At 45.7% G+C, this 25,965-nt stretch overlaps 1 protein-coding gene and 1 long non-coding RNA gene across 3 annotated transcripts in view; both read right to left on the minus strand.

Moving 5' to 3' along the window:
• Positions 1-25,965, minus strand: part of FOXO3 (forkhead box O3) — a 95,573-nt gene that overhangs the window by 30,742 nt on the left and 38,866 nt on the right. The gene's annotated exons all lie outside the window — the stretch shown is intronic.
• Positions 12,521-19,029, minus strand: LOC121233159. Its single transcript, XR_005931979.1, has 2 exons — positions 17,995-19,029; positions 12,521-17,384 (listed from the first exon to the last, which is right to left on the minus strand). It is a non-coding gene; the product is annotated as an uncharacterized LOC121233159 (long non-coding RNA).

Consider the following 25,965-nt stretch of genomic DNA (forward strand, 5'->3'; position numbering starts at 1 on the left):
AGCTATATGCATAGAGGACCATCTTTTTTCCAATGCTGCGGAAGTGTTGGGCACTTTGGACTCCACGTCGCTCCTAAGTTGCACTTTAATAAGTTGCATTTCAGTGAACTAGCTTAATATAGGCATATGCCAGAAAATATCTATCCAGCACAACAGTAAGGATTGAAGCTCATTTTCCAGGAAGCCAACTGCAGCTACCTGACAGACTTCCTGCATTAGGAGACCCTAAATGTATTTATAAGGCATTGTGGCACAACAAGGTGAAATTTTGGTCATTTTCACCTCCCTCCTGCTGCTCTAGTGCCACACTTGTGAGCAACAGCCCTGGCTCAAGGCTGTACCGGGCGAGCAGCTCTGCAGCTCCAGGCCCCAATGAATGGTTCCCACTGCAAGAGCCAACAACGTAATCACAAATGCAACGGGAGCGCGGGGTGGTTCGAAACGCTGCCTCCTGATTTGATGGCAGTGCCAAACATGGGAGTGCACAAGATACCGGCACGCAGGGAACTGGGCCACCTGGGCAGGTAATTCCTGGAAAGATCATGTGCGCTTGGACTAACCTTCCTCCTTGGGGCCAATGCCAGGGACTGCACATTGGACACCAGTGGCACTGCATTTCTATGTTCTTTTTAGGAAGCCACTTTCTCTGAGCTCCAGAGTCTGGCCTAACTCAGCCCTGCTTGCCAAACAAGCAAAATTTCTATTTAATTAATCCCACGCATGTCTTCAGCAGCCTCTCCATTCAGTTGGCTTAAAGCACCCCATCCATGCCTTATCTGGCCGTGTTATTATTATTACTTTAAGCATAATCCAAGCATGATGCTGAATACCAAGTAATTGCCGTTCGTGCAAGAAGTCTGGCTGACCTCTGCAGAACTCTTCATGAGAGAAAAAATTTGCAGGATTAGGACGGAAGCCTGGAGACAGGGTCATCTCTTCCCTCTGCCCACCCCCTCTCCCTTGGCTCTAACATCCAGTACATGCTGTCCTCTTTGCTACTTCAACACAGTCCTTAAGGCTTTAGACCTGAATGAAGAAAAGCAGAATGAGCAAGCTCTGTAATTCAGGGGTATTTAAAGGACAAAAAAAAGGGCAACTGTTAGGCAGAATCTGCCAGGAGGAGAGGAATTGGTCCGTGCGCCAAGAGGCAAGAGTCCATAGTCTTTGAATTTCAAAGGCTTTCAAGGAAAGACGACCTCAAGATACTTTCACAAGCTTCTTTGAACAAGTCACAGTTTGGTGCTCTGCCGGTTTTTTCCTCCTCTCCTTTTTTCCACTTAGATAACTTTGGTTTTTTCACTTGGTGAAAGGCAAAGTAACTAATAACTTTAAATAACTTTACTCCATCACTTATGGGCACTTACATGTCAATTAGCTATGGATTGCTGCTATATATTGGGATGGTGTACATGCTTGGAAGAGAGTCCCTGGGAATTATAACGCCGTAAAACACCGCGGTGCTTCAACCCTACCCCATTGCTCTGGTACGCCAGCCAGCAAACACACAGCGCTTTCTTCTGCCGTGCCCCTTCTCCGTCCCCCTCTCCCTCCCCAGAATTAGGATGTTGCTGGACCTGGGTACAATGCTGTTTGCCACCATGCATCTTTAACATAAAAAATGAAGTCCTGTACAAAACCAGGATCGTATCTCAGGCTGCCTGTGTTCCAGCACCCTTACGCTGCCCAAACCCACCGTGGGAGCTTCTCACAGAAGCCACCCCTGTAGCCCCCCCCCCCCCCCCACTACTGAAAACCTTGCCACGCAAACCCAACACAAACACAAAGACAGAGCTTGCAAGTTTAAAGAACTAGCAAAACGAAGGCAACACCTGTAAGCAATCCCTTTTGAGTGCAGACAGGGCAGGGAGCGGCTGCCAAGCCGCGCGGGAGCTAGCCGGGGCCTTACGAACGTTTGGCTTGTTTCGCCCCCAGGTTTCCACCCTGAGTCCCAGGTGGGTGGACGTCACGGAGGGACACAGGCAGGGGCACCTGGAGCTCCCCTCCCTCCGGGCAAGGGGCCAGCCGGCAGAGCCAGAGGAGGGCACAAGGTTGGGCGGCTCCAGGCAAACACTTAACTCCAGAGTTAAGGCCAGGGCTGTCTGCTCTGTCCCAGGCATGGGCCGAGGGAGGTCAGTGTGTCGCCGGCGGTGTTGGAGAGGTCTCTGGAGACCCGGGGCTCTGCCTGGCGGGGGAGCCGTGCCAGCGTCAGAGCCTAACTCCTGCGAGGATTAATAGTCGTCACATGCTCGTCAGGAGGGGCATCTGCCCTTTCATGAGCACACCCTGCCAGTAAGAAGCCTCACCAACAGCAGATCTGGGAGACCCCAACAGCATGTTTCGCTAGGAGAGCATGGGGAAAAAAAAATAATCTGCAACTCTAGCCTTGTTGACGACAGGTCCCTGCAACGTGCTGAACGTCGTCTGCCAGGTACTGAATCCCCCAGGTCATGCTGACTCTTACTGGAGAGAGAAGCAACCCGCTACAACACCTCCCTACCGCCGACAACAGGATTGGGTTCGCTATCGAAGACCTTCTGGAGCCCCACGTGTCAAATGACGACGTGTCAAATGACAACGAGCCGTGCTGTTTTGGTGCGGTTTTTTGATCTTTTGGAAGTACCCAGAGAAAAGCTGGGGGGAGAGTCCCACCATCAGCCACGTTTGCAGGGCTGCTACTGAGAAAAGGAAATAAACGGGCTGGGAAACGTCACGGTGTCATGCCGTTGTCCTGATGCACGGATTTTTGGACATTGCCACACAGGCTGCAGCAAGCTCTCCACCCCAGAGCCCAAGCACTGCAATACAGGCACTCCGTGAGCTAAATCACATCAGTCCTGCAGACTGGCAGTCTTTTTAAGAAATGGTCTTCTTCAGGAACAGGAAAAATTCAAAGCATCCTCCACGACACAATCCATATTCCTCCATGGCTATCCCAACAAGTAAGGGTAAAATGAAAAGCCTGGGACAGATGTCAGCAGCTCTCAGGGGCCTGACAAGCACTGGAAAGGAGTGCTTTCCAGCACCAAGAAAAGGCTGGGAGTATCACCTTCCCCTGGGTACATAGCAACAGTTGCTAGTTTTGGCAGGCAGCGAGAGGCAGCGCAAGACGTGAGGGTGACATCATTTGATTATCACCTCGCTTCCCTCGGATTCAATTGGATTCCAATAAGAAATTATTTTTAGAATCGCTACAGACAAAAGCCTTGCAAACTAATTTATTACAGATTGGGGTAGAGGAGGCTGGGGACTGTATTACTAGCAGACAAAGCCTTAACGAGGCCCAAGTATTTGGAAACTGAAACCACAGCAGAAGTAACATGTACATATTAGCAGTGAAGGTAATTAACCTTCTGAAAAATACACTTAAAGGCAGGCTGGATTCTCCATTGCTCTAAGTTTTTGCATTTACAGCTAGATATTCTTTCAAAAGGTGGGATGAAGCTGAAACTGAACTTGGAATTTGCTGTTGAAAGAACTGATGGGAGCTCTGAAGCTTTTATTCGGAAGGTGTACCCTTAAAATTTAAAGTTTGCCTACTGCCTGTACTTGGGAAGTTCAGTTCCGCTTTGCTAATACAGGCATTTGCAGTTATGAAGACAGTTAAGAATTACTAGAGGATATCATGACATATGACGTAAATACTCCAGGGAAAGCAGTACAGGGAAATAAAAATAAAAGCCCTCCAAAATGTTAAGCCAGAGGTCCATTGCTTTTGCCTTGGACACAAGAAATGAGTAACATCATGTCTTGTTACTCTGTGCCACTGAGAGCTTGAAAGTAATTGATCTTGCCTCCAATTTCAAGTTAGCCATGGTGTTTGTTTAGAAGAAGAGGTTCACATGACAGGCTGGAGCTTCTGAAGGAGACCTTTCGCTGAAGCAGTAAGCAGCTCTCTGGAAATACCTAACTGCAGGGATTCCCAGGCAGCCGTGGGTTTCTCAGCAGCGGTCCACTGCTTGGTGGTGTACAGCACTTCCTCATTATGTTTATGCAACTACAGGTATTAGTATTTACAGCAAACAGCTTCTTTTTACATCTCTTACTCTGAATATTTGATATCCTTTATGAATTTTAATGGACCGTTGTACTGTCTTGCGTTTTTTAGCTTGTCATTTAATATCCTTGTACAGTGACAGTCTAAATGAACTACTGAGTGATGTGAGGAACCGTGTGGTATGTCACAACAACTTGTTTTATAAAATAACAGGGCAGAGCTTTCTCTACTTTTACAGCAAGGACAGTTTCTCTGCTCTGCTTGCCCCAAATGACAGCAAGAAAAAATGTTTTGAGCAAGAAAGAAGGAAAAAAAAAAAAGCAAGACAGAAACAAAACTGCACTGTCAGGTTTTCATTTTGTTACAGCCCTCGTAATCAAACCCAGGAACGCTACCCAGCGAGGGGCCCTGGACTATCACATCATCCCCGGTGCAAAACTTCTGACTGACGTAAGCAATTGACTTGTCTGCTAATTTGATTTCTACAACTCACTGCGTCGGGACGTGACCGATAAGAGCTGACTAGCAATTCCCACAGATACGGATTTTGCAGAGCCTTGCACGCCATACAGTGCAGCCAACTCCACCCATTTCTTTCTGCACATGCCACTGTCACCCGCAAATCTGAGGCAGACACACAGGACTCTCTATCAGCAGGACCATATGCGCCTGCAGAGATAGCAAAAGCCAGAGACTGCCATCATCTAGCCAAATAAACAACTTCACATACAAGAAGTGACATGTGGCAGGGGAGATCCAGGAAAGGACACAGTTTAAGCCTCCTAAATTCAGAGGCTGTTGCTTCAGGTAACACCTCTAGCAGATGCAGGAGGCAACCCAATAGCCACAGATTCCTCTGCGACACAGGTTCCTATTACGGAGAAGTCAAAGTCGGGAGGGACAAACTATACCCAAAGCAAAGGAGATGGACTTCTTCCAAACGGATGCATCTAAATTGAAGATTTTTACATGTGTGAAAGGCCTTGGATAAATACTTTGCTAGAAGGGAAAGAAGGGGAAAATGGACGGCAAAAGGCAGGCCAGCAAGTAACATGAGTAATTTGAAAATATTTGGTGGGGTAGGTGGGCAATAAATTACAAACCATCTGGCCCGCAGAGATTTATGAGAGGCTGTCTGCCAGCGAGGCCAAGCAACTCCTTTTTCTGGAGTGGGATAGGCGAGGAAGCGCAAGGGGAAAGACTGAGACTCTTGTTTACTGGAAAAGTAGATTTTTTAAATCCTCAGAGAAGGCAAGGCAGACTGAAAAGGAGACTGCTCAAAAAGGTCAGGCTTCCTGGAGCTACACACCTTGAGCTGAAGGCTGTGCCGGTACCCGTGGCCATAACTGCCTCCCACCAAGGATGCGGCACTGCTGCTGGAGGGCTGGGAGGTGCTTGACCTTACCTGCCCAAGTCCCATCACACCCTCCTCCTCCTCCTCCTCCTCCTCAAGGGCCAGCAAGGATTTACTGCTTCCCCTGGGGCGTGCAGGGGTCATCGGCGCACAACAGAGCGGTGAGCAGCGACGGACGCGCTCCCCGGCACGGCTGCATCCCTTCTCCCTCTCCAAAAGCGCCCACCGGTGCTCGGGGACAGCTGGGGACACCCGGGGCCTGTCGGCCGCTGGCACCACCAGCCCCATGAAACAGCTTTCTCAAATTAAAATATGGTTTACTACTACCAGAAGGTAGGCAGCATGATGTTTTCTAAAATCAATACAAAGGAGGACATATGTTTCTCCTAGCTCAGTCCCGAGCCACCACGTGTTTCGGGAGCTGCTGAGAAGCTGAGATTCCTGTAAACTTGCAGACAGGTGTCTGCTCCCATTGAGCGGCTCCCAAACAACTGCCTCCTTTCTGCCTGGAGAAGTTTTTTTAACTGTTTATAGTTTCTTTGATCTGTTCCTTCTTAACACTGGCAAAACAAACTGGAGCTGAGGAGGTAGGATCTTCCCAGTTAATAGCTTCGGCATTGTATCTTAATCCCCCCCTGAGGCATCTTCCCAGAGTCATTTTACCAGCAGCCACTGTCTTGCCTGCCTGGTTGTTTTTAAAACTACTTTGATATTAAACCAACCCCACACAGCCCTACAGTAAACATCCCAATACTGGGGCATACACCCTCTACATCCCTGGCAGGAGATGCGCACTACACCGGGGACAGAGAGCGAGGAAGAGCAGGACGAGCCCCGCTGCCCACCTTTAGGCACCTTGGATGTCCAAGCTGGGAGTTGAAGCTCCTGAGGCATCCTGAGACCTGACGCTTGTTTCAGAGCACCCGAGATCACAACTGCCCCACCGCTCACGTGGGGCACAGAGGCACCTGAAGTTAGACCGCAATGGTTTTCTCCTCTTCTCTCTCCCTAAAGTTGGTTTTTTCCTTCAGCTTCTCCCTTTTCGTCGCTAAGATTGCAAGCTCTGTGCAAGCTGTTCTCACCTTTGCATGCCCAGAGAAATAAACCAAATTATAATAATAGCATATGAAAAAGGGGAAATTTGTCTCAAGACTATGGTGTTTCAATTAAAGTGACTGGAGCACAAGACTCATGCCCCAAACGAGGGGGAGGGCAGGCCGACAGCGAGGTATGGGAAGAGGAATTAGTACTAGCAACACACGCAGTAATTCATCCGAACCAAGAGAAAGGGACTACAGACTTTCTTCTTGCCCTTCTCAAGTAAATGACTTGTAACAAACAATAAAGATTTCTCTACCAATAAAACAAAGCACTTAATACCTGTAATTTTGGCCTCAGAGAGTAAACTAATCCTTCATTTTTTTCTTTCTTTCACTTCTGAAAAGATCACTAGCTCCTCACTCTGGCGCTTCCACAGCAATTTAACAGGCATCAAATAACAAGATAACAAACTGATAAACCTCAATCCAAAGGCAAAATCTCTCTACTGTTGTTTAGACCAGAAACTTTCCTATTCAGCTCCCTCTGAGAAAACCCAGTATAAATAAATATAGTGCTTTTCCTACCCTCTTCATTTAGAAAAAAACCACCACCATGTGATGCAGCCTCAAGGCCACGGCTTTCTAGAAAGAAAGGCCAAGTGTAACAGTTGTTCCTGAAGAGTTTGCCTGACTGCAGAAAACAGGGTCACACCAAGCAATGAGCAGCCGGACGAGTGCCTTGAATCACACATCACAGATGCTTCTTGGTCCTCCATGAAGCTAACACAAGGAAGCGCAACCGCTGCGGCCAGCAAAGGAGAGCGAGGAGGCGGTGAGAAAATATGGGGATGCTGCCACAATTTTTATGCTGACCGTACTTCTGCCTGACAGCTCCTTGAAAAGGCAAGACCGCTTGGCCACCAACAACAGCCAGGCGATGGGTCAGGCAAACAAAAGCCCTGCATCTCCTCTCTGCGGAGGTGGAGGCATGACTGGGTGGCAGAGCAGGCGGGAAGCAACATATCAACTGGAAAACTACCACGAACAAAAACCCAGGCATTACCACAAAAACATGAGAGCCCAGGGGAAAAAAAAAAAAAAGAAGTTTCTGTGAAAATACTGTAATAGGTTACCTTTATGTGGATGACTCTTCACGCTCGCCTAGACTGAGTCACTCTGTGAACTGCCTCGCAGTCCATCTGTCTGCCAACTCCTGGCTAAACTTGAACATCCTGTGACTGAAATGAATGCATCAAAGGCTAAAGCCCCGCAAGGTAACAAGGTTTTCTTTGTCCAGCACTTCCAGATGCACCAGCATTCCCCTTACGCTAGCTCTTACGTATCCTCTGGGTCTGTATTTGGTATGTTTCTGACTTTCAGAGCCTGTAAAAAACTGGTAGACTTGGACTTTGCCTCTCACCCTGCTTTCACGGACCTCCTCCATCCATCCCTCACCATGTGCCGGCAGCCTGCTCAGCCCCAGCATCGCACCACCACCGTTTGCAGAACGCACAGGACCAAAAACTTTTGCACGCTGTGACTTGCCCTCTCGCTGTTTTGAGTGCTTTCAGTGCAGACCTTACCCAAGCATGGCTGACAAAACCTGCCCTCTCCACTTGCAAAGCATCACTATGACATGCACCGTGTCTGCTGCTCCCTCAGTGATCTCCGCTCCCCCAGTTCCACCCCCAGGTCAGAGATGCTGCACCATCGCCTGCTTCCCGCGCTGCAGCGAGCCCTCCTCCGTGCACTGCTTAGCACTCACCTTCGGGTGCAATTTAGCCAGGGCCAAGTCTCCCTGGAAAGAGGCTTGCAGTATTTCGTACAAGAGATACTATGGGGGGAAAAAAAAAGTACAGTTTCAGATGTGGATCTGTTTTCAATTTTCTGTTGCTTTGGATATAAAATTTTGCTGCCACCTATGTAAACAATTTTCAAATACTGGAGGACACGATTGCTGCAGACGAATGCGGGCACAGAAACCATGCTGACACCATCTCTTAAAGAAAGCAAGCCTGCATTGCTTGATTCTGCACTTCCACCGTCTGCCTTTCAACCTACTTGCAGTTGTAGTGTAAAAGAAAAAAAACAACAAAAAAAAGAAGTATTACTTACATCCCCAGCTTTCCTCCCCAAATCAAGAACACACTCCTATCTCTTAGGTGACAATATAAACTAAAATCATTTTTCCTGCCCTCACTAAAACCATTTTAAAACCAGTAGTCAGGAACAAAACAAACGTCCCAGCTAATGTAATGTGTATTAGTCAGTGATGATAAACACTATACACCCACCTAGACTTTTCACTTGATGTGGTTGGAAACTGCTATGTAAGGTGGAAAAAGTAAGGTAGGCTGCTTTTATTTTTGGCATTTGTTTAAGAGTGTAGGCTTACTGCAGCAGTACATTTACGCTGGCTCCTCGTACTGCTTGCAGCCAACTGTGTAAAGGTAGTTTGTGGCTATTTTTTGAGGGGAAGAAAGAGGTATCACCCCCCTGTGTCTCGTACTCCACCAGGCTTGCCAGGCTGCAAGAAGGGAGCACGCTGGGAGGGGACCTCCTCTTCCTCGCCTGCTAGAGCAGAGCTCGGCAAGGCAAAGCTCTGTCTAGCCAACAAAGCTCTTTACCACGAATATCCCTATTAAACACAGCCTTATCAGAGACCAGTTTCTGCAGTCTGAAGCGGTCAGGAATTAACCCCGTCAATATTTAAAATTTCAAGCCAGGATTAGAGCCCAGACCCGAGGGGACGCGAGCAGGCGCGCGAGCCACAACACGGGCGCCCGGCCGTGCCCACGCCGCGCCGAGGGGCTGCCTGAGCACCCGGGGCTCAGGCTCTGGCTCTGCACCCACGGCCTCGGCACCACGCCGGTCCCCCGAAGGGCTCGCGCCCCCAGGCTGCTGCGGCAGGAGGAGGGGGATGCCGAAACTCGCCTGCCTCGTGCGATGGAGGGGAAAGGCCTTGCCAGTGCTTGCCTAAGGGGTCGGGCTGGGGAAGGACCCCAGGTCCGGCGGCATCAGCTGTGCGCCGAGGGCAGGGAAAGCCGGCCTGGAGGGGGCAGAGAGCACCCCACAAGCATCGCCCGGGACTGTCGGGATGGGAGGCTCGCCAGCGCTTCCTAAAAGGGTGCCCTCGGCCAGCAAGGTGCACGGCCAGGATATAAACTCATTCGGTACGCTCCTTCGGCAGCCTCTGGCTCTAATCCCCACCCACGCAAGATGAAGCCGTCTATCCCCGACGCAGCCTTGGGGGCAGGGCTGGCGGGACCCAGGCCGCCTGCCTTCCCTCCAGGGAGAGCCTCCACTGGCACGGCACGGCCGCCGGCCCAGCCCGGAGAAGGTGCGAGCTTCACCCCGCCACGCCGTGAGTCAGGGTCTTAACGGAGACCTTGCTCCTCCTGCTACGTATCGAAAGCTGGCAATGCTATCGATGGAGGCTCCGTGAAACACGTTCGTAACGCTGCGCTAATAAGGCAGCGGCGAGGCTGTTGCGCCCTGTCATTACCGATCCTGGTGAAGAGCCTTCATGCTGCCCTTTCCTACAGAAAGAAATCTCTGCAAAAAAATCAATGTTGCTGTACTGTTTTTCTCAGATGTACTGTACTGTACCAAGCTTGGCACAGAGTCCTCAGGTGTAGGTGCTGGGCTTTTGCCAGAAAAAGTCAGCCTAAGTGGTGAAAATAAACAGTATGTTACGGGAAACGCTGCAATCTGCATATTTTTTTTCCCCTCACATAATCCATTGTCTGAACCCAATACGCTGCTCCTTACGCTTAGTGCAACAGGAGATGCTTGCAGTGACTGGCATTGCAAAATAATAATTCACATGTCACGACATTAATCGTAACACTCGTGACTGTAATAAGGGCTATACGAAGCCTGCAATACACTCTGTAATGCTGCATTGCTCTCTCAACTGAAAAATGGAAGCACCTTTCCTGGGACTTACAGTATTGCTGCCAGCTCCATTCCACTGAAGACATATAGAATTGGTGAAAAAAACCACAAATGGGTAGAATGACATGCAAATCAGAGGTTATGCCCACTAGCCTTTTATATTTTTCCACTGGTGGTGTTAGAGATCCCATCAAAGTACTGGAAGAAAGGTTAGAAAAGTTGTAGGAATAAACAAGAGAGCCAGTTTTGATCTTACCTTCATTTGTACTGTATCAAGCCTCTTAGCTGAATTATAGCCTTGGCTCAAAAACCAGAACATGTCTTATTCGTTGTGTATTAATCTACATATCAAAATCATCCATGTTAATGATTTCTTAAGATTTCACTGCAAGTTCCTCTGTATTTCTCACTGCCCAGAATACCTGTGCAGCTCCCAATAAAGCAGAAGTACATTTCAGTGCATGCCTGAACTACAACAATTCTTAAACCCTTTCCCTCCCTCTGAGCTTACTTTACAACAGGTACTAAATGGTTAAGGTCATTACTGAGTCCAATTACGAACATGGGGAAAATACTTCCATCACTTTTGGCATAAAGTAAGTGCAAAAAATTGCCTTTCTGCTTGACTAAAAGCCTGAAAAACAAACAACGCACACAGCACACATTGTTCAAGAAGGAAGCGCCAACAAGCTTAAAAGCAGATTAACTTTGTAGGTGTCATGCAGGAGCAAAGCAGGCAGAACCTACTGTTCCCACCCCAGCACCCTGGGCAGTGGGTGCAGAAACGGCATGGCCACACAGCACCAATTGGGATCCTGTCCCTTAACCTCCATGTCAGCACTGGGAAATCCAAACTTGCACCTCAGAAAATAAGCAGCTATTAAAAAAAAAAAAAAAAAAGGGTACAATCCTGGTCTCTCCTGCAGCTCCAACAGGACCTCTGTCTCACACCAGCGGGAGCTCAGCAAACAGAGCGAGAGCAGAACATGTCCCATATGATGCAGAGGACTCTTGTAAATGCCTGGGTGTTAAACCCAGCCGCAGACAGCAAAACAGAAATGCAATTATACCGCATGGACAATTTTAAATTATTAAATGTTTTAACTTACTCTGATTTAAACATAACAGCATCTAGGGAAAATTAAGTTTTTATGGTGCTTATGCTATATCAAGGATTGGCTACTATAAAGAGACAGGAAAAGATCCAAGATAGAAAGTGCAGACTGCACTATGCGAGATGTTTTTGGTTTCCTTCAAAGTGGTTCCCAGTTTATAAACAGGCTTTGGTGTGAGCTTTTGAAACCTACTAACTATGCAACACCTGCTATTACCTGTGCGATGGTATTTCTCCAGCACTTGCAAACTCCTTGTGCATCTAACAGTCCGTGTCGCCCCCAACAAATCCAATAACCAGGGTTAAGTCCTTTAATCAAAACAAAAAATAACTGAGAAATTGCACTTTGGTGTTGCAGGAGACAACCTGGGAAAAGGTGTGAGGCTCAGAAAGAGATCCCAAGGAACAGCCATCACACACAGAGCACAGGTACGACCCAGCTTTAAAAGCCCCCGTATGCAAACCCCTGCCTGCAAGCCTTTCTCCCCAGGCTCCAGTGAACGCTACCCACACTAGAAGCCAGCCTGGTGTAGCAGTCCCGTGGAGACACAATCCGCCATCACCAAATTAACAAGAGAAGGAACCAGGCAGGGCAGCAGAAAGTCCTGGCTGGCTGCCTCGCTCCCTGCAGTGGAAATATGTGACTAAAGGAAAGACGTAATGAAGCTACTACTAGCCCTAGTATTTAAGGCTTCGTTTTATTTAGCTTGCATACTAAGAGCTTTAAGACAAGGCCTTCACCCCCAAAGAGCACACACTCCTTATTTAAAGACTTATTCATCCTTTTCCACACAAAACGAAGCAGCTTTCAGCGAGCCAAAACCTGTGGGGAGATTTTCAGTCACCAGAAGCAGTAGTAGGTGCCTTGATTCCTACTCAAGTCAGCAGAAATCAGGTGCCTAACCCATCTGTGCCTCTGAAATCCCCTCAGTAATAGCTTAATGCAACAAAAGGGAGAAGCAAACAGGTTTTGTCTATAGGGTGCTTCTCAAACAAAAAATACAAATTGCATGTGACAGGCTGCTGCGCAAGTCTGACTGTACGTGTCTACATGCAAGTGGAAGAGCTAATGGAGAAGTATGCCAACCTCAGAAGGGCGTATTGTTGCCAGTCATTTTTAATAAAAAAAAAAAAAAAAAAAAGGCATCCCAGAGATCCTGTAGGCCCCATTACACAAGACCCTTTGATTTGAGCAACGTGCAATTTGGAAGCAGCACATGCCCACGGCCGGGGACCCCATGGGCCACACAGCTCAAACATCAGGGCTGGCCGTGCCAGGCACAGCACGCTAACAAGACTCCCATCCTACCGTCCTAAAAGCTAATGCCAGTCACCCCCAAACCTTCCTTTCTCTTTAAAGGCATTCATCTTCACGTCCCAATGCATCTGTTTGCAACAGCATCACATCTCTGCTGCTACAGCTGTGAAGCACGTGCCTGCCAAGCAGGACGAAAGCCGTGCTTTGAGGAACACGTCCTTCAGAGGCAATGCTGCCTCAAGAGGGTCTCTTCTCCCACTGCCCAGGCCTGTCCCTGCACTGGGCCCCAGGATTATCTGGAGATGCTTAGGTGGCTGCATGAGTGGGTAACCAGCCCTATGTAAAAATACCCTTGATTTTGTCCTGGTGTATCATTTTCCCCCCTTAGCAGTTCCCCCATCCAGAGAGCTGCCTGCCTACACACAGCTCCACCACCACGATGTGAGGGCAGGTTCATGTTGGGTGGCACTGGTCCAAACAGGGCTCCCACAGTCCTCTTTTTTTTTTTTTTTTTTTTCCTTCCTGGCAGATTTTGGCCAGATCAGCTCTCTGAACTGGCCTGCTGAACAGCAGAAGAATTGACATTGGTAGAGAAAGGGAGGACATGGGAAACAACAGGGGACGCAGGGAGAGGAGGGAGGATGCAGGACAACCAAAGACCTTCTTAGGGTCAGCTTACAAAGCCATGGAAAATGTGGCTCTCGAAAGCGGCCCTCCTCCCTGTGCCCTAACATGCAGCTAGCCTCTGTGAGCATGGGAACATCCGCTGGGAAGTTACAGCCATGGCTGCAGATAAAATCAACCAAGCACCTTGGCCAAATTCACGGATTTTTTGAAAAGTTTTGGTTCAACTTTCCAAAGTGGAGAAAGAGAAAAATACAAAATTTAGATCCAAATCTTCCTGTGTAGGATGCCTGGACTAAGGTAGGGGGCCAGGTCAGGAACCTATTAATTAAAAATCTCACCTGGACCCTGCTAGCTTCCAAAAGGCTCTTCTGCTCACAACTTCATAGCACTGCAATTGAACCACCATTCCCCCCCCCTTACCTTCTGCAATTCTCCCTGAGTGATGAATACTGAAGTTTGTAAATACACTGGCATTTTGATGTAGTTTTTTAGTTCATAAAAACATTCAAAGCGACACCAGTATTTGGCAATACTGGAGACACCATACACAGAGGGTTACATTCCCACACTGAGCATCTGGGGAGAAACATCCAGCAATGTGTTGGTGTGCTAATGTGAAATCAGTTCATAAGAGCCAGCACCTCCCTCAGCTGTTAGCATTTAAAAGAGGCTGAGGCTTTCAGAGGGACCCAAGACAATTAGATGCTCCAGACTCATTGAATTTCAATTAGATTTGTGCACTTACTTCCTTCAGGTTCTTCTAAAATCAAACCCATCACTCACACCTATAATCATACTTAAGTTTTGAAGCGCCTTCCCCCCCTTTGTGTGTATGCAAGTCTTTATTGGGGAAAGTCTTTTGTGTAGATGATTAACTTCAAATGTACTTAAGTATTTCTTGAAGTAAACACAACTTAAGCACATTTACATTTAAGCAGGTGCCTGCCTGCTTTTCTGAAGAAAGATGAACTTAATTACATGTCTACCTATTTTTCTAAACAGGGGCCCTTCACACATCTAGGATTACTTTTTGCATGTTTGGTTTTTTTTTTTTTAAGCAAGAAGTTTATACAACTCTGTTATAAACAGAGTTTATAAACTCAGTTATTTTTAGATCCCTATAATACTCTCAGACTGGGATATGTTGAGTACAGAACATACTTACTTATTTTGAATATATTAATTTTCATCTGAAGAACACCATTTACACATACCCAGTTTCACTACAAATTTAAGGAGTATACGATTAGCAGTAATTGTTGGATATGCCATATTACTGTGTAATATGCTGATCTTCTAAAACCTTGAGTTGTAATCTCTAATAATCTGTCCCTAAACAGTGGTCTAAACTCGGCTTCTCCACATATTTTGTCTTGCAGTATTTGACTTGTTAGTCATCTTTCCAAAAGCTGCACTCAAGGGGCAGTAAAATGTAAAGATCCACGTTAAGATAGACGTATTTGGATTCATCTCGTTAGAAATCAGTCTTGCTAACTTTCATATTCTAAGTAATTCTTAGATGAAAGACAGGCACTAAAGTACTTCCCAATGAAACGTGGGGAAGTCTTTGACAGCACCTTATATAAGATTTAAAAAAAAAAAAAAAAAAAAAAAAAGGCACAAGCACAGCAGACATTGAATGACCACCCTCATATAGACCTGTATCTAATTTCTAGTCTGAGGAACTTTTACCTTGCATCCTTACAAGCATGGAGCTTGGCCAGAGCACTGCTGGGAGAAGCCAGGACGGGGGTAAGGCAGGGACACCGGCTGAAGTCAGCTTGCCTGCTAACACGCTCCGTTAAAATTGCAGCTGCACCAGAGTGGAGGTTTTATGCGGAAAGTGAAGTGACTCTGCCCTTTTGCACATCTGTGACGCAATCCACTATTAAGCAAAATTAACTGATTATGTAGCAAACACGGCAAAATGAAGCATTGACTCCTCTGACAGCGCTATCTCCTTGTTAATGAGGCACAGAACAATCTGTTACCAGGCCTAGTACTGCAGACACTGTTTATGGTAATGGGTCCCAGCTCATCTATTTTTTTATAGTTGAGTATGTACCTCAGATGCCAGAGGTATCATACATTAACTGCTGGGCCTACAGGGGCACAATATCTGGCCATGTCACTGGATATTAACAAACTTGTACAAAGGACCTCCAACAGTTTAATACATTTAATGACATCTATTCTAGTCGTCCCAATCTGTTCCAGAGGCCTCCACCTTGCCTTATAAACACTCGGTCCAACCCATTCATACCTGTATGGCTCATCCTCCCCTATTACCTTGAACTTTCCTTGCATCCAGTATGTTGCGCTGGCCATGCTTAACTTACCAGGCTTTTGTAAGCCAAGGAGCAGCTGAAGAACATTGCTAGGAAACCCTACAGGCAACTGCAGAATCAGCTAAACTGTGTACAAAATAGGTCACTTCTGCATTACCGAATGTACTTAGCACAATTACAATCACAGAGAACCATTCAGAGCTGAAAAAAATACGGTAAGGAAGAGAGAAGAAGGGAAAGCCAGCAACAGCAAATGTGAAGTCCTATTCCTTCGCAAGAGAATGCCATCCACAGGTCACCCGGTCTGGAAAAAGAATAGGCTTTAAAATGGACATGGCTTTTATCACATAATTAAAGGCTGCAAGAGGACATATTTAGGTTTTCTAGTACTGTGATGAATATTGGAAGCAAGAGCATAGAATAAAGCATTAAAAACCTGTAACAGCAGCCTCTATAAAGGAACCAGATGGGAACTGCTACCCATGCAAAAACTGGGTGGGAAGCCCATCCTTCCCAAGAACCCCACTGTCTTTCCACAAAGCCTCCTCATTGCTTGGAACTTCTCGGAAGAGCACATTGGAAAAGGGAAGAATGTGCTTTGCAGGGCTTTTAGCCTGTAAGATAGAGTAAGAAACAGTTTTCAATTCCCAGTTCTTGAGGGGCCGTGCATCTTTGAAAGGTCTCTGGAATCTGCTCCCCAGTGACCTTCAACACCAACTCCTCTGCCTGGATATCCTGCTTAAAATTCACACCCAACTAACTTTAGTGAATTACTCTTGCTAAAGTGAGGCTTTTCCCTCAAGGAGCCAGAAAGTCTTGTATTAAATATATCCTGACATGTGAATGTCTTGTATTAACAAAGCAGGTTGGCACAGAACATGAAGATGACAAGTGTGTTAGCGAGCATCCCTTCCTGCACAAAGCAGTCCACAGGCTGCATTTCTTCCCCTTGCAGACAGAAGCCCTTGCAATCCATTACAGGCTTGAGGGTTTCCTTACGTGAAAACACAAATGCAGCTTAACACCTTTAAAAGTAGTAAGGGCTCACCTTGGAAGTTGGGATTCAAACTGTTTTGAATGAGACAACCAAGCAAAGGTGTGCCATGATGAGTACAACTCTTACTGTGTAGCATGCAGACTGACAAGAAAGCATCATGTGGTACTGGGTATTTCATGTCAATCAAACTTTTTCATGTCAATTATCAAATTATTTCGCATCAATCAAAATCACTCTTCGCTCTGTTCTTAAGACGCTCTCCAAACAGGCCATAAGCACTACTGAAAACAAGAAGACACCTTTGTTTTCTTTGCAGCATGTTTTCTTGTGCAAGGTGAGTGTTTTCATCATCTAAACAAATGGGGTTTGTAAATGAAAAAATATGTGAAAGTAAAACTATTCCGATTTCTTGTTTGTTTTTAGTACTTCACTGGAGAAATGCAGGTCTAAAGATTACATACAGGATAGCATTGATGCAAATAGGGACTGTGACACCACACAAAACCATAATGAGACTAATTCTTCCATCTCCTCCTAATCCCTCTGAGAATGCAGGATATTTACTTTTATCGTCACCATCATTCGACCTCCCAGCCCTGAACTGCCGGTTACAGTAGTACAGTATGTACTGTCCAGAGCTGCTGAGTCAAAGAAAAAATAGCTCAAGTAATTAGAAAACAAACAAACAAAAATAGACTTTTCTTTCTCTCCCTCCACTCCTCCTCAAATAGAGCAACATCACAAACTGTGAATCACACCACGGCCATCATATGTCCGTATCAAAAGTCTCGTACTTGCTATTTCTTTTGCTGTGCCTGTAGACAAGAGACAAAATGTTTCACTGAGAGTTAGTCATCATGAAGTACCTGCTGACTCAATCATTTATCTTTGTAATGCAGGGGATCTCAAGATGTAGATCGCTGTTTATGGACTGCAGATTTTTGGAGGAGGGAATATTAACTAGAGGGAAGTCACGTTGTATGTTTGATCCTAATATTTATTGGCTTAGGAGCAGCATGGGTTCGTGTGACTTGTTCAGTTTTAAAATGTACCTGCCGACACTGAAAGTAATTTTATTTTTACAAGAAAACCAAGAAATATAATATACTATGTTATATACACACTCTTTCTCTCTTTGTGCCTCAGTTTGGACCATATATATTGCTAACACATAAACTGGACTCCTAAAGGCTTCTCTCGGACTGAAACTGAAAATTAACAATGTGCAAGCATCCCAAGCAGTAGGTGAACAACACTCACCATTTAAATAACACCAGAAAAACTAGAAGCAATTTACAGTAAGTTTTCAAAACCAGCATTTAATGCAGCCATAAAGCCTCTAAGTGACACGAGGACGCCTACTTCCAGGTAGAGATATGCTATGGCTGCGTTGAAAGGCACGGGCAGAACAGACAATGTACTTACTTCAGCCAACTGGTGCCAGTGTATTTCTCTCTAAAGAAAGCAAATGGCTGAATAATCAACTGCAAATGACTTCTGGGTCACAGAAGGAGGCGGAGAGGTTGAAACCTTGAACTACTGCTGCTGATGTATAGTATCTTTATCTCCCTGCTGCCTATGGCGTGTAGTTGCTGGTTATCTCAAAGGATGAATGACCTGCCTGCAATGAATTATGCCTGCTTATCTTCCAGACAGGGTATACACTAAGTCATTAAGTCATCTAAGAGTATAACCCCAAGGGAATTACTAAATGAATGCGAAATCCTGTCCTGCTCTTAGCTGTTGTGTCAGACTTCTGCGTGCTTCTGGTGCAGGCACTGGGGGGAGCGAGGAGGGGGGCTTGAACATCTCTCACCTGTTGGCGTGGCTACCTGTTTTCCACTATTGACTTTTTCTGCTTCTGACATTGCAAAGTTAGATGATGACAGGGTAATAACAGTAGCCATTTCCTTCAGAGGAAGGGAAAATGCAGCCCCCTCTGACCACCAAGATATCTAAACCACAAACAGACCAGCTGAGACAAGCAGCCAACGTGAGACTAGCAGAGAGCTCACGGCTATCGTGTTTGTGTTGGGATATAATGGGTTTTGTCCAGATGAAAGGGTGCACTCCTTCTGAAGAGCAGTGCATTTTTTTTAATTAAAAGAAATTGATTTAGTGACAGGATTTACAATAGGGTATTTGACAAGCCCACTGACCTTCACACATACATACAAATGGTTGAGGCTTGATGCATTCAGAGAAGTGGATTCTCGCCTGAAACAATAAAACTGTTAAACATCGAGATCACTGACTCTTGCAGTAACTGTGGAACCCCCCCCCTAAGCAAAGTGTATCAAAGGAGGCTTAGAGTAAAGACTGATCTGCACAGCGAGCCTTTCCAGACAACACCTCATGAAGTCTGGGGGATAAAGAGCATCTTTAAATAGAGAGGGAAGAGCACGTCTGGCAAAGGGTCGCCCATGCTTTATTACAGCCTGGCAAAGCTCTAGCTCACCATTTGCCGGGGTTGCTCTATTTACTGTCCCTACTCCCATTGCTCCTTGTACTAAGTTGGGCAGTAGTTAACTATCTCAAGTATTCTCAGTACCCACAAAAGAAAGAAGCTCAGCAGCATCCTTAATGAGAAGGGATCACACTAGCACCTCCAGACAGCGCTAAACTGTTTGGCAACCAGCCTCTAAAGCTGTTTTCAAGGGGCTGTTGCTCAGGTTTGGTTTCAGTTTCCCATTATCTGCAGCCGGGGTAATGAGCACCCTCAGAGGTGTTTCCTTGGAAGTGGTGGTGCGGCAGCCTCCACATTCCACCCTGGCAGAACAGCAACTGAACCTGAGCTTTACTGGGAATAAAAGTAAGCAGGATCCTCCGAGAAAGAACAAGCCTGTCTGAATGGAAGTCTGTGCTTTTACAAAAGGGCAACAACAATGTCTAGCTTTCTGCCTGGCAATACCTACACTGTACATGAGGAAAAGACACTCAGCATCATTCCAGCATCCTCTCCTAAATTTAAAATGATAGAATAAAAAATAATAATGATTTTTTAAAAGCTTAGTTTTCTTCTTGACTTACAGCTTTTACTAAATGAACACCCCTCCCAGGCTGGTCACCCGGATAGGTTTCCCTGAATGTTACCAGATAAAAAATAAAACCTAATCCTTGCTTGAACGTTCCTGGGACAGGGCCAGGATATTTATATCTTTCCAGGGCAAAACTCAAACTAGGCCTTGCGCTGTCACTTGTGCCAAGAAAAGTCTTGCTAGGACATGGAAAGAGGAAATTGCTCCCGTTTCCATGCGGACATGAGAAAACTTTGTCTGGAAACAGAAGATGCCACACAGACGGTCAGAGAGCAATCAGATTTCCTTTAGAAAGCTCCACACACCACACTTCTCAAAACTTTCTGGAGGACAGTTCAGGCTTGTTCTTCTTCTGTGTGTGTTTTGTTTTGCTTTTTTTAATCAGGACCTTCTACATGAATAAAAACCCTTAAGTAATCCATGTATCTTTTTCAAACATTACTTCACACCCAGAGACATACCGGGCACCTCCAGAAGCGTGATTTTCATCTTATCTTCCTATGCATAGTGGTTTATATAAGGACTTAGTTTTCGTTCTCTTATATAACACCTATTTTTTCACACTGTGCCTCCAGCCACTACCATAAATGAGGAGTTAAACTGCATGATGGTGAAAAGATTTCATTAATAGACTAGCTTCTAAGCTTGCAAGCAGTCTGCTTAAAGGAAAAATAAAAGCAACAGATTTTCAGTTTCAGTAGACAAGGACAGCAAGGGCTCCCTTGTTAGCTTCTATTTATGGTCCCACAGCAGATGACCTGAATCTCCTCCATACTCATCCCCCTCTACAGAGCCTATAGCTTAGATTATTCACTTCTTAATGAAAACACCACCTGCCAGCTGGACAAGAGAATAATTACATTACACTTACATTAATAAAATACATACGAGTCCCGTTTGCTGTGCACAGAGCGGTGCTTTACATCTGGATCTGTGTACAGTAGAAAGACTCTCAGAAATGGGATTTTCCTTGCTGTACTTTGTGGTAATGAAGATCAAGATCTGATTCATGCAATTGCCTGATGCAAATCTACTTGATGTGGGAAAGGCAGCTCTTGGAGTAATAAACTGCCTTTCCTTATCATCTGAGCTCACCGGATTTTGTAGGCTAGGGTTCAACTATTGCATCCGCAAAGTGCTGCCATTCCCACCTGAAACCCCAAGCAGAAGGAAGGAGACACCACCAGGAGCTACACAGAAGGACGGAGCTCTAATGGGAGTCAAATAGAGGCAGGGACCTTATCTGAACTTGATAAAAAAGCTTTGGATTTAATTTTAGGGGTGAGCAAAAGTTCAAGCCAATTAGGCCCCCGTATCCCTAATATTATCCACAGAATCAACCAACAGCATGTCCTGCCCTGGTGGTGTGTCTCAGGGTGCATTTCCACCTCTCTGCTAAAAGCCTCATTATTCATGTTTCTGGGAACCAGGGGTAGAGAATTAGAAAACAAAATGCCTGAATGGGCGATGTAGCACATAATAGTTTCATCATTAAAAAGATGGCCACAGAATGAGTCACTTACTGTACGGCCACGGCTGCATCTGCATTGAGCTGAGGAGTGCAGGGAATTGATTTCCCCTCCCCAGGAACGTCCTGAACCTTTACAGCTTTTATCCAGGAGGGCAGGAAGACCAGCAGGCACTTTCTGCTGGTTGAATCCATTGCTCTCTTCCCCCAAGAGAGGCTACATCTTTAACAAAGAAGGCTGCGCTGTTGAAGTTTAACCTCCAGAAATTCTGTTAACATAGAAATTTTGGTGATACCATTTCTTTCTGGCTGTCCTGCTACTCCGAACAGAAGCACTTTTCTGGGGATAGTGAGACTTTTCCAACCTATTCCTACTTTCTTGGCTTTTGCTCCCTAGATGAAGCAGAACTGTAAAAGACCCTTTGGGGACTTATCAATCCATGTTTGCAGACACTTGAGGAAACTACTGGTTGCTTTGACTGAAAACTTAAATTCTGCCATTCAGTTCAATGGTACTAGAAATGCATGATGTTTGCATCTCCTGGACGGCAGTTGTCCTTGCAGGGTGAAAGAACAGGAGCACAGCCTTCAGTTTACTGGTTTACTCACTCTGCTACTGGGAAAAACAGTAAAGTTTCTTCTTAGAAGAATATAATGATTTGGGGAAGTAAAGAAGATGGAAGAAGCCCAGTACTAACACTAAGCAGTGCTGCAAAAGCCTTGCACACAAGCCATCCTGTCTTTCTGGCTGACGACTAAACACATATTTCCTTGAGGGAAGAAAACATCTCCATCATTTTGCCTGAGACCCAAACGTCAGTCCTAGCCAGACAGCAGTCCTAGTTTCACCAGGAGCCAGACTCCAGCCCTGGATGGTTTCCATCAGGATCCCATTAAGCCTGTGCATGTGCAGCTCTCAGAATTTGCAAGAGCCACGTGTGTATTCAAGAGCAGATTTGGATGTTGTATTTGTTTCTGGCTTCGTAATGGTTCTCATGTCCCTTAAATAACAGACTGTTTTCTGGAAATTCAGTAATTTCTTAAACATGTTCACAAGTTTAGCCCTCTTATCTGGCAAACAATATTGAAGCTATCAAAAGTCTGTAGCTTTTGTTTTGACTTTTGAAGACAAAAGACTGTTTCTCTGAAGGAAGATGTTGGTTAGATCACGTACTTCGGTGCTCACGAATCTTTTTCCTTTACCATACCAATGCCTGCAGAGGTCCTGCTATGTATGGCTCCTGATTTGCCTCCTAGGTTCCACAGAATTAGTCTAAGCAGATGCGAGGTGTCACAGACTAATGCCTGTGTCACGAAAACAAAAATTACCTCTGAACATGAAATATGCAAAGAAGACAAATCTTTGCACAGGGTATGGTTCAGGTAGCGCGTGTTACAGATCATCCGCGATCCCAAGCAATTCCCAATGTTCTTGGCAAAAGCAAGGTATAGATCTAAATTCCCGAACGCAGCAATGTTTATTGCACTAGCTCGGTGATTCACTAAGTACAGGATGTGCCCAATTATTCTGTGTATTTTTCCAATCCTATTTCATAAACTTCAGTTGCACAAGTACAGCAATACATTCTTTCTTGCTTATCCATTAAAATTCATTTTAAGAAAGGCCATCCGACTCGAACAATAAAATCACCAACTGGCTATATGTGTGGGGTTTTTTGTTTTGTTGTCGTAACCATGGAATCAAAAACCTCGGCTGTTAAATGCATATATTCTGTGATATAATCACTTTCTTTTTTGTCTCAACCTGCTGAGAAAAGTTTTGCTTTTAACTTTGGATGCTGGGTTTGTTCCAAATCCAAAAATTAAAAACAGCAGTTCTGAGGGACACAGATATCTAAGCCAACAACATTTGGCTGCCTAACATAAAAATTAGCAGAATTGTTATTACTAAAAACAAACCATTAGATCTTTCCAAGATAAATAAAAACTTAAAATTCTGACTATCAGTTCACAAACAAAGCTTCTCATTTAGTTTGTTTGAACACCACACTGTGGATAAAATAGATACAACTTCAATTTCTGTACCTGTAAAGCTAATTTCACACCTTAAGCAAGCTGGCTGGAAACTGAAGCTTCACCTCTTTTTGCTTTTAAGGTGAGTTACTACAAGTAAACATAAATCTTTCTGTTGCTGTTGAAATATCACCAAGGTAGCATGGCTGACAGCAAGCGATACCTTGACAAGCATGCCCCATACTCAGGGCTACACCTTCAAGATTATTTTATGAATGGAGTGTGGGTTTTGTTGTGAAAGCAGCAAAGACAACAATGTGGAAGATGAATGCGGTGCAAGGTCCCCATCTCCCACCACAACACACACGCAATGTTTACGAGAACCCCAGCAGCTAGGAAGAATTCAGCTGTGATGAAAAGCAGGTTTCACCTGGAGAGCTCACACAACCCTACCTGAAGCAGACGGGGCAGTCTGAGGTGCCGTGGCTTCCCACCAGCCACGCAGCACCCATGGGTGCCAGAGATGCAAAGGAAAGGCGGACTTCCTAAACCTCCAGCTACGATCACCCTGGCTGCGTCCATATGAGCGGGTGGTCCGGAGCAGTTTTGAAGCAACTCCCCTGGCCATCCCTCCCATTGCAAGCTGGCTTGGTCCACAGGGCGGCTCCGCTCGGCCCAAACGAGATTCCTTTCAGAGAAAACTAAATGGGAAATTCAGGTCCAGGGTTGCATGAAATGCCCTCCCGTCTTTTAACGGAGATTGAAGGATCTGAAACAAGCGGTCACTTGGACAGATTCAACCTACATATGCAGTGAGACCATTTGGTCCAAAGGACCAGACTAAATCTGGTCTGGAATAAAATGCTCAGTTTGAATATAGTGTAGATACAGGAGCCTCTGCACCTGCTGCTTTGATCTACTCATCCTCTCCCACTGTGCCAAACAGCACGATAAAGCCCCCGTCTCTCTAGCACGGAGAGCTGCCAGGCCAGCCAGCGCCTCTTGCTACATGTGCAGGACAGACACCTACCGTATTCTTCCTGGACAGCCATGTATTGCACTAACAAATCATTTTATGCACTAAATCTGATGAAGAAGGTACAACCTTCAAATTCCAGATGACAAATTTGCAAGGCAGATCAGACTTCTGGTTTAACGGTGTTGACAACGCAGGGAGGATTTTATCCCCTGGTCCAGCTCCTACGTGCTTTTCTTTGACAGTACCTGCACATCTGTTGAACCCTATCATAGCAAGTATGCTGGAAGCGGCTCCCTCCTACAAACCTGCAGCCTCTACACCGCTCCAGGAGGCCAAGCAACACCTGAAAGGGAACTGCCATCATTTGATGTGACCCATTAATTAGACCACCTGCTCTCTCCACCGCAGCTCAGAAGGCAGAGACTGAGCTGCTTTGAGACACTAGGATCTGACAGAACAATGCCATCTAAACCAGGCTGGCCAGTTTGAAGCAAGCCCCCTCCTCCTCCTCTCAGCAGAGGTTTACCTTGGGCAGCTGCCCAGCACTTCAAGGAAATTCGTGTCCCCTCGCCACTTGGTGCGCGCACCCCGCAGCCACTTGTCAGGCTTTGCAACCTCACTGGAGGGAGACACGAGAGTAAGACAGGCCAAACTAAAACCCTAAGCCCATTAATCACACCCTCATGACTTCAGATAATGCAACGTGCAGCATGCACCATATGCTTATGTAGGTCTTGCCTTTGGCCATAATCTAGATTATGGAATAAGCTAGGAGCAGGGCTGCGGTGAAAAAAAGAAACACCACCAGTGAGGAGGGACAGGCAAGGGTCACATGAATTCACTCCCTCGACGAAAGGCAGTTATGCAAAGAGTTCATACCTGAACTCAGATGGCTCAATTAACATTCCTGAAATGAAACTCATCAATTCTCCACGTAAAATGAGGCCAAAACTGATGGCACATACCCACTCTTTGACACGCTCAACGCTTGAAGTGGAGTTCAAATGGATCATTGCAGCTTCACAAAGTTCTCTGTGAAGAACTGCCAAAGGAGAAAAATTATGTGAAATACCACTTTATCATTCCTACAGTGGAAGCAATGTGCAATCACAGAAACGGCAGCGGAAGAATGCAGCTGAAGTAGTTCCTCTGACCTGCTGCAAGGCACTGAGAAAGCTCTTCAGCCTCGCTGGCAAATTGCACGGAGCTCAGCAGCACAGTCATTTCATGCTTATATTTGCAGACAATGTTGCATGGTATTTTAAGATCTGCATTAATAGAAATCTTTTAAATAAAAAAATCAAATGAAAATTGGACATACTCAAATTACATTATTTCCATGCTGCGTTAAATACGAATCCTGTTCGGTATAACTGTAGAATATTTCACATGGAAAAAAAAATAATTTTGAGGGGGAAATGAGCCATGCAGAGATTTACAAAGATTTAAAATCAAATGCATCAGAAAATGAGTAATCCTATTAGACCAATTGTTTAAAGTCAATGACTTTCTGAAAAACGTGCTGTATTTCCAACAAACTCCAATCTGATATAGGAAGTTTTGGATAAATTGATACAGTACATGGCTACACGGTTCTTTCTGATCCTAAAATCTGTCTGTGCTAACAGCTAAACTAGAAAACACCTAGGCTGTTTCCATCTCCCTTGCACTAGCAGAGAGCTTTCTACGGGAGTTTGATGAACACAAGCTGCCGACGGAGCTTGTTACCTCCCACGGCAGCAGCTGTGGAAGACACATCCTCCAACAAAACACCGGTGGGCCCTCTCAGTGTCAGGGCAATGCTGCGGGCTGCCCTTCGTGCCAGGTCCGGGACAGAGGGGTGTCAGAAGAGGGATCTATTTCTAACTTGGCTTCAATCGCTGCTGTGACTTCCAATCCTATTACTCAGTGGGAAAAACATCAAAAGATATGCACTT

This window comes from Aquila chrysaetos, chromosome 2 (assembly GCF_900496995.4).
Source record: "Aquila chrysaetos chrysaetos chromosome 2, bAquChr1.4, whole genome shotgun sequence".
Lineage (NCBI taxonomy): Eukaryota > Metazoa > Chordata > Aves > Accipitriformes > Accipitridae > Aquila > Aquila chrysaetos.